The 9,122-nt window shown below is 40.4% G+C and overlaps 1 protein-coding gene across 3 annotated transcripts in view; it reads left to right on the forward strand.

The window, feature by feature from the left end:
- The first annotated feature begins 4,384 nt into the window (after positions 1 to 4,384).
- Positions 4,385 to 9,122, forward strand: part of LOC122628790 (hemicentin-2-like) — a 267,665-nt gene continuing 262,927 nt past the window's right edge. For all 3 annotated transcript variants that reach the window (XM_043811428.1, XM_043811429.1, XM_043811430.1), the window contains exon 1: positions 4,385 to 5,554. The gene's annotated coding sequence lies outside the window, so the exon portion shown is untranslated. The remainder of the gene's footprint in view (positions 5,555 to 9,122) is intronic.

Genomic DNA, 9,122 nt, shown 5'->3' on the forward strand with positions numbered 1-9,122 from the left:
TATACACTTAATCCCTCGAGTGAAACAGTGACTGCGCCACCAATTCCGACGAGGGAGAGACCGACCGACTTGCCTGCGAAAGCGAGTCTGCTTCTGCTGAGCGCGCGCGTTCATGCGAGAAGGAGAGAGAGAGAGAGAGAAAGCGTGGAAGAGTGAGAGAGATAGAACAGATGATGGAAATGAAGAGGGAGAGAGAGAGGGAGCCGGTCGAGGAGTCAGGAGTTGGCGAATGAGGAAGAGGAAGGACAAACGGAGAGGCGGGCTTGGAAAATGGGAATGAAGACAGCGAGAGAGACAGAGAGAGATAGACGGAGACGGAGAGTGAAAGAGAGGAAGAGGGAGAGAGAGAGAGAGAGGGAGAGAGAAAGAGAGAGAGAGAGAGAGAGAGAGGTCGTCCAATAACAGTCACCCTCGTATTTCCTTTCATCCAGAGTCGAAGGAAACCTATGTCGATGAAACGGAATCTCAAGCCGGTGCCGAGAGCTGATATTTGCACCGACGATACTCTCGAAGACTGTTTAACGATAGTAGCTTCAGCTGAGCTAGTATTCTGTGGTATAGGTGCGTTATATCAACGGCTTCAAACGATACTAGTCACCGTCTGCTTCCGTTGACTTCGACCAACGTTGGTCCGCGCGTTGATACACACCTGATATCTATCATTCAGTCCCCCTTTTTCCTTTCATTTTTTTCTCTTTCTCTCTTGATATTCGGAGCAACGTTGAATCTTCCTTCTCATTCTTCCATGTCGTAAACGCAAGCTCTCATGAATCACGAATTTATATGCATCGTATCCATCCGTACGGTATGTCTCGCCTTTGCAAATCGACCTGCTATCACGTATACGATTCCCCGTAAAATTCATCGACGCTTGTCTCTCGATCTTGACGTCGATACAACGCGACGAATATTTTACCTAGCCTGATCCGTCTTAAATCTTTGACGTTTGCCAAGATGAACGTAATAATTTTCGTATAAACGCTTAGAAGATATGGCGCGGAATACAGAGTGCTTGGAAATTATCTGTCGGAAATGTGCGATAAAGTGATATTACTCGAGGCTGATTTTCGGGAACATTAATTACACATCTAAGAATTAATTAAGTATGTCTTATATATCTTCGTAAAATGAATTATCTATAAGATAAATAGATGGTTCGAAGAATATTCTAATTTTGTCAGGATTATCGGGACACCCCGTATATGTCTCATACGAATTTCAAATGGTATCTACCGACGACGATAATGGATCGGATATTAGCGATCGATTTGACGATGGAAAATCATGGTCGCGCGTCGCTTACGCTTTAAGAAAATTTTCGCAGGATCAACGAAAAGACGGAAGACGGATTGGTTGCATCGAGAGGCTCTCGATAAAGTGGTAAAATGATGCTCGTCATGCGAGAAAGTTTTATAAGTATGAAAGGCTCGATGGTTTCTCTCTCTCTCTTTCGTTTCTTTTTCTTCTCCTGGCGCTACTCGAGTAGGGATAAAAATCTGAAAAGGCGATTAGGGTATAGGTATCACGCGTGGCACGCACAAACGATCGGCTCGATCGGACAGCCGACTGCGAGCATCTTGCGATTAGGCCAATTGTAGGGAACTAGTGCGTGTCACTTTGATTCCGATCGGCTCTCGATATATGTAGAAACCCGTAATACTCTGTGTTTACATAGTTTGGGATCAGTTTAAGCGCCTTAAGCACACAGTGTGGTGCCTAGGTGTATAAGAGTATTTGAACCAATCAACCAATTGACTAGCCTGCTGAGATTCGGCGAGCGTTTTATGTCGGCCTATCGTTGACGGATTAATTTACGATAATCTGACGCAAGAGTGGGATCCACTCTAGCGAAATTTAAATCCCGTTATTAATGCCGGGCGAAATGTTTCTAATAACCCTTTGCGTGTTCTGAATCAATAAATAAATCTTTTGAAACTCTACGTGTACATAATTACACAGATATGTTGTTTGAGATGCACGATCGGAGAAACGAAGAAATATAAATTATTTGACCAGTCCGTCGGTGATATAAGAAAGAAAAGGACCAATTTAAAACGCATAAGTCGCTACCGTTGCAAGACAAAACTCCTTGATTAGACACATCAATAATCATTTATCGCAGAGGACCGGAGAGGGAAATAAAAATCAGTGAACCCTAGGTGGTCTCTGTCCTTTCACTGTCCTTTCTCTTTCCTTTCTCTGTCTTTCTATCCTTCTCTCGATCCAAGGCATTCCTATTTGATTTTAGGCCGGTGTTCATCTCTCTCGCTCTCGCCCTGTCTGAAAAACAAACCGACTCATGGACTCGTGTCGCCATTGACAAGAAGATCCTGCCGTGCTGCAATCTCGACGAATAATGACCAGTCGTTCGCGAGAGAGAAAGAGAAGAATGAAAAGGAAGAAGTCTTCTTACCGTGTTCGTCTACGTGCTCGTGCACTCGCTTCGTAGTCTGACGTGGATCGTCTTATTATTTATGCATTTATTCAATTGTATTTGAATAATTGGCCACCCGACAGCAAGAGAAGCAAATAAACGGACTTTCGCTACGCGGCGTACGATATGATTATAGGATAAGGGGATCCTTTGCGTATAAATCAGAGCAAACAATGCAATGCATGTTTATCAGGCGGCAAGCGTGTAGGTAAATAAGCGAGAGTTGCTACCTTCCACCGACGTTATCCGAGTTTCGCGATAATTAACTCCGTGTAGTGGGGGCTCGATGAATATCGGGATTCCGTTTGATTTGATGTCAATTTAAGCAAAATATTTATCAATTTATTCCTGACGATCCGTTTTTTATTATTCTTAATCTTTGTATACAAACGTTTCATCCATTATTATCATTTTACGTTTTCTCATTTTACTTGATCTTACTTCTTTTTTTTTATATCGATGTTTGGCTCAAGAGAAAACAAAATTCCAGTTCCGTCGATCGTACATACATACATACATACATACCCACACGTATAAACGTCCACGAAATACCGGAGTAGTTAAAACGGCACTCTCTCTCTCTTCATCCTTGGTATGCATCCAACGGTGGAGTACAATGTATTTTCATAAGACCACGACAAGGAAGTCTTCGCGGTGGTCGAGAGACGCTCGCGCATCAACGCAACGATAGAATTTGTGTGTAACTCTTGCGGGCACGCAGAGAGAGAATGGAGAAACAGAAAGAGAAAAAGAGAGGAAGAGAGAGAGAGAGAGAGAGAGAGAGAGAGAGAGAGAGAGAAAGAGAGAGAGCAGCAGGCGGTAGCGCGGAATTTCTCTTCGAAGAATATGTACACCCCGGCGAGCTTCTACCATCGCTACTACTGAATTAATCGAATCGTTCTGGAGAATAACTTATCGTGGCTGCCGTACATGCCACTTTGCCTTCCAGCTATAATCAGTACGCGCATATAAGAGAGAGAGAGAGAGAGAGAGAGACAGAGGGTGAGAGTGGGTGTAGATACGCATAATGTTCTTAAGAGACGAGCGAGATGTTATTGGTTCGTACATATATACACGCCGAAGATTGTTCTATGGTTAGTTTCTTACGAAACGCACCTCGTTGATGAGCCTGTGGTAATTTAGTATCAATCCCTTTGTAATCTAAAGTCCGGAGCATACAAGACATTAAAATTTCTTAAGAATTTTAAGTTCCTTCATTTTCCTGTGAATATTCTCGTCGTTAATTTGAAAAGTTATCTTAAAATTGATATCAAAAGACAAAAATGATTTAAGTTCTTATTCGATTCGTTAGTTATCTCGATAATACTTACCCAGTTCTATTCCAGTGGCAGCTTTAATTTCGTAGAAGGAAATTGGTCGGCGTTATCCTGAACGAAGTGCACACTCTGTTCCAATTATTAGGAACACCGTCTAAAATTGTACGTTTCACGAAGATTTCGGAACTCGAAATCGTTTGGAAGAGGGATGTAAGTAGAGAAGTGGTCGAGTAGTTCGGTGTCGGTCAATAGATCAAACAGGTTTCATTATTCCGAGATCGTTACGCCTCGACAGAGAGCGCGGCAAGTTGAAGGGTAGGGGGGCTTACCGTTCTTGCAACAAGAGGAGGAAGACGCGTCGCGTGGCGCGCGGACGAGTAGTAGGAGAACGTTCCGTCTCTTTTTCTTGTTAGGTATATACAACGGTCTTTCTCTCTCTCTTTTGTACTGGAACACTTGAGCTATCTTCGTTGCTCTACAAGTTTCTTCTCTCTCAACGACACCCGTACGACGACTTGTTCCCTCCCTCTCTTGCGCTCTCGTTCTCCCTTCTCTCTTATATACGCACCACCGTTGGACTGGCTAGCGTACGGCTCGTGCGGGTTCGGTAATACTCGTGTACTTTCGGGCACGTTCGCCGGGGTAGCGGCGCGCGCCTCGTGTCTCGCGGAACATATCGTTCAGTATGCACCGTACAGTCGCCGCGTTGGGAGTGTATGGTTTTCCGTGCTGCGAAAATCGCCATTCGAATGAATACGAATGAATAGAGATATAGAGACGAAGATAAAGGAATAAAAAAATAAAAAAAGATCACCGTTCAATAGTGCAAATCTATAAATTAGGAATCGATGCTTTTATTCGATTCGACAAAAATAATAGAAGATAGTGTCCTATTGAAAAGAGAGAGAAGATCATCAGACGTATTTTTCACTAGCTTCCTATCTTATTTTTTTACACTCTCTCTATTTCTTAACTTTCTTGTGAAACGTACGTAGATCGTCGTCCTCGTTAAAAAGGGATCGTCGAAGGGTTCGTTAGCTCGTTGGGTGGATCCTTGAGAGGTCGCGAAGTGGTAGCGATTAGGTGGTGACGTCTTTGGGAGCACTCACGTCTTTCTTAATCCTCGAACTACCTCCCCTATCAGGGATGACGGTTTTTGGCGAACAATGTACCTAACGGTCGATGGTAACGATCGAACGAGGGGGTAGCCACGGTGGAAGAAATAGATTGCGAAGGAAAGCGAAAGACAAAGAGGAGGGTAGTAGAGCGAAAAAAGGAAAGAGATAATAATTGTTATGGACACCGACGCGACGAACGAGCGAGTTCGTATCGTTCGAGGAGGCGGGAATCCGTCGGTACAAGAAACGAACGACACGCGGCCTGGAGAAATCGATCGTCTCGAGTTTTCAACAAGTTGTAAATCGAGAAACCGCCATTTGTACGGTTTGCGAGGAGCTATGCGGTGAAGAAGTGTCGCGAGTGCGTGTTTCGCGGTCGGGACACGAATCTAACGTGTTTTCTCAGTTTTCCTTTCTTTTTTGTTTTTTTTTTTTTCGTTTCCTTCCAGATATATTCTTGTCCTTCGTACGATCCACGGAGGACACGATAACCCGTGCATTCGTGACTAACGTCGTGAAGTATCGATCGCATCGTCGAGTGATTCGCGAAAAGATCCTCGGAAGTTCCTTTCTTAAACGAACGTCGAGAGATTCTCAAGTGAGTGATTCGTGCCACCGTAGATCTATACTGCGACGTTTCGAGATCGACGAGTGGATTCGTTCTTGTGTCGGAACGTTTTAATCCAGTCAATACAATTGGATAGGATTTCGATAATCGATATTAGGTGAGTGCCATTATCTTTCTAATTATAATCCGACCTATCGTAACAGTAAGTTTGTACAAAAGCTAAACCGTATCTATAATTACACGATACGAAAATATTGATAAATAGTTACGAAAAGTTCCCACGGAAACAAATGGAACGTTCGATTTATCAATGTGACAACCTTTTCTTATGATAATACAACCTTTTGTAATTATTAAGAGGCTCATGGTTCGGGAAACGTTGTCATGTAGCAATAAATCGTGGCTTGCTTCCTGTTTGGATAATGAACGGGGAACCTGCTGTTACAAACGTCTGGCCTCGTTAAGGCGCATTAGAACGCGTTATAATACATCGCATTATCTCACCGGAGTTTAATGATTCGCGCTTGGTTATATTGAAATAAAATCAATATGTCAAAACATATGCATTCACAAAGATGCTTTCTCGATATGTTCTATCATGGATATTGATTTCGATCGAACTTGCACGAGCACGAAAATTTCGAGGTTTGTCGATTAAATTCTCAAAAAGATATAAGTATTTGATGATATTACGAAGTGGTTAAGTAAAAGAAGACGTGTGTGTGTATGTGTGTGTGTGTTGAGGAGAGAGGATGGATAGAAGAATCTCACTGGCGCGAAAACGAGCAACGTGATTGGTTCGTTTGACGGTTGACACGATGAACGCGACTCAAAATTTCGCGCTTCGCTAGCTGACGCGAGTCGTCTGGAGATAGAAAAGAAAAGAAAAAAAAAAAAACAAAAAAAAAAAAAGAAAAAGAAAGTAATATTCCCGGCTCGTTAGTCTTCATTATCATCGAGTCATTAGCTTTTAACCGCAAGTATATGTATGCATACGCCTTGTATAAAACCACGAACACCGTTGGTCAGGTCGAGATAATTGAAGCGTCACTGACCGATCCTCGGGTGCGCGAAATTCTCATCGTTTCGATGTTAATTAGCGACGCGAAAATGTTTACATCGAAAATGTTCGAGTGCACGAGTAATAATTTAATAATAAACTTCTCTCTCACGTATATAATGATGTGAACCACGCGACTACGTTTGTATCAGGATTTTTGAGGTACACCAGGAAATTAGATTACAGGAAAATTAGTAGTACTACCTTTCGACGTTTCTTTTTTTTTCATTCTATTTCTTTTTTTTTGTTTTCTTGTTTTCTCTTTTCTCGTCTTTTTTTTTTATTTTACAGCACTTTTGTGTATGTGTTGACGAAAAAATTATAATTATTATGTATTCTGTATAGAATGTCGGTCGACGTCAGTCCGTAGCTTATGAAACTTGTACTTTCCTAAGGATCGGCTAAACTCCTTTAAGATTCAGAGTGGCACGAACTTCCGCCGCTGAATTTTGATTACTTTATTATTTGTTTAAGAGAAGAAAGAGCGAGAGAGAGAGAGAGAGAGAGAGAGAGAGAGAGAGAGAGAGAGATACAGAGAGGAAAGAGGTCTCGTAATACGTAGATACAAAAATTTTTCTACAAGAAAAACGTCTTTTTATCGTTACAAAATTCTTACATTTATACACTGAATTATTACAAAATTCATTATGAGCATTCGAGGTGAACGTTCGAGAGAGAAAGAGAGAGAGAGAGAGAGAGAGAGAGAGAGAGAGAGAGACAGAGAGAGATAAGAGGTCGTTGAATTACGAAAAAGTCGTTGAATTATTCGTGGTCAGGAGCTTGTAGTTTCGTCGCTCTGGTATCCAGATGAACCCTGAGACTCGAAATAGCGGATTAACCTGGAGGGAAAGTTTCTATGTCCTAAGTGATTTTGGGTTACAACTTCCAAGGTCCCGAAATCCAGTGATTTTCATTGGTGTCGGCCAGTTTCGTGCGACAAAGCGCTTCCCGTCGACGTAACACGAACCGTTCGGCCATTACTAATGAGATACTAATGAGGTACAAGGGGTACCCTTCCTTTTGAGACAAACTATAATAATAATAATAATAACAACAACAATAACAATAACAAAAACATAATAACAACACAACGACAACAACAACAAGAATAATAAAAAAAATAATAATAATATTAATAATAAAAAAAAAATAATAATAATAATCAATGTTAAAAAAATTTTTGCTTTTGATTGATTTTGTCTCGCTTAATTGGATTATATATCTTCTTACACATACATATAAGATATGTTACATGTATATATATACCATCCGGTTACATCGAAACATATAGAGATCGATTACAACTCGTCTTCGAAGAATAATATTCTTTTTAAAGAGGGTGAACCAATTTAGTGAGAGAACAAATGCATTGCTAATATATTTGAAGCACTCCGAGAACGATTTAGTGATACGATTCTCTCTTGGAAGGATCGGATCGTTTGTTAGGAGAAGCCGACTTCAAAGAATTATTCTACGAAGCGAGAGGGGTTACAGCCATACGAAACTCGTTCAAGAAGATGACTGCTCACGCGATGTGCTTTGGGACTTATATAGTATAAGATAATTCCTATGGTCACGATCGCGTTTTAACAATCTAAATTAGCCTCTTGTCACTCGTTAACCAGTTATTTTCTTGAATCTCGAGGACTCGAGAACGTTCGTTTTAAAGTAGGAAGAACCATGAAAACAATTTTTGGGCGTTTCGGGTGCGAGTAAATCGAGTTTTTTTTTTATTTTATTTTATTTATTTATTTTTTTTTTATAAGTGATAGATAGCCATTACTTATGGATTTACGTATAGATAAAGTGGAGGTGGTCGCTTCGGGCCCCGTAAGATATGAGCCCTGCACGGCAACATAAGAATTTATGTTGTATAATAAATTTAATTTAATATCCGTTGGCTGGTATATAGTTTTTGTTTCTATACTTCCGACTGTATAATCGTATTTAGACGATGTATTTCTTGTTTCGTCATTTGCATCAACAGACGAGAAGAAAAAATATAAATAGATATATTCTGCAGAATCGATTTATTTTAATAGGATCTCAAAAGAAATTTGTAACGTTCTTAAATACTAAATCCCGGCTAGTGATGATAGCGTATCTAATTGTAACGAGGATTTTCTGATACGCAATATACTTTCCCACAAGAATATTTTGATCTCTGTTTATAAGAAAGAAGAGATTGCTTACGTAACGATATTGAAAACAACGTGACGCAATGGAATGTTGCCTCTCGAGTTATTGTAAGAAACAAAGTTACTGTAAGAACATCTTATTATTATAAATCATCGATAGTCTTCATGGATCTCACTTTTTTTCCAATGTCTTCTTTTTTTTTTCATTTCCATCTTCTTCTTTCTCTTCTTCTTTTTCTTCTTCTTCTTCTTCTTCTTCGACTTTTTCCTCAATTGCTTTTTATTTTTACTATTGCATCTCGTTGCATCGGGAATGGTGCTTTTTAATAATTTATCGAGCAAATGGAATGCGTAATACCTCTAGCAGCTACTTCGAAATGGGAATCGAGAGAAACACTCTATTTGACGTAAGACTTGAAATTAATTATATCCGAGTTAGTTGATTCCGTAACGTTGCATTCTCTCTTCCTCTCTGCCTCTTTCTCACTCGCAAGGAGTAGAAAATAATATTCACTGTATTTAAATAA

The sequence above is a fragment of the Vespula pensylvanica genome, chromosome 4, assembly GCF_014466175.1.
Source record: "Vespula pensylvanica isolate Volc-1 chromosome 4, ASM1446617v1, whole genome shotgun sequence".
NCBI lineage: Eukaryota > Metazoa > Arthropoda > Insecta > Hymenoptera > Vespidae > Vespula > Vespula pensylvanica.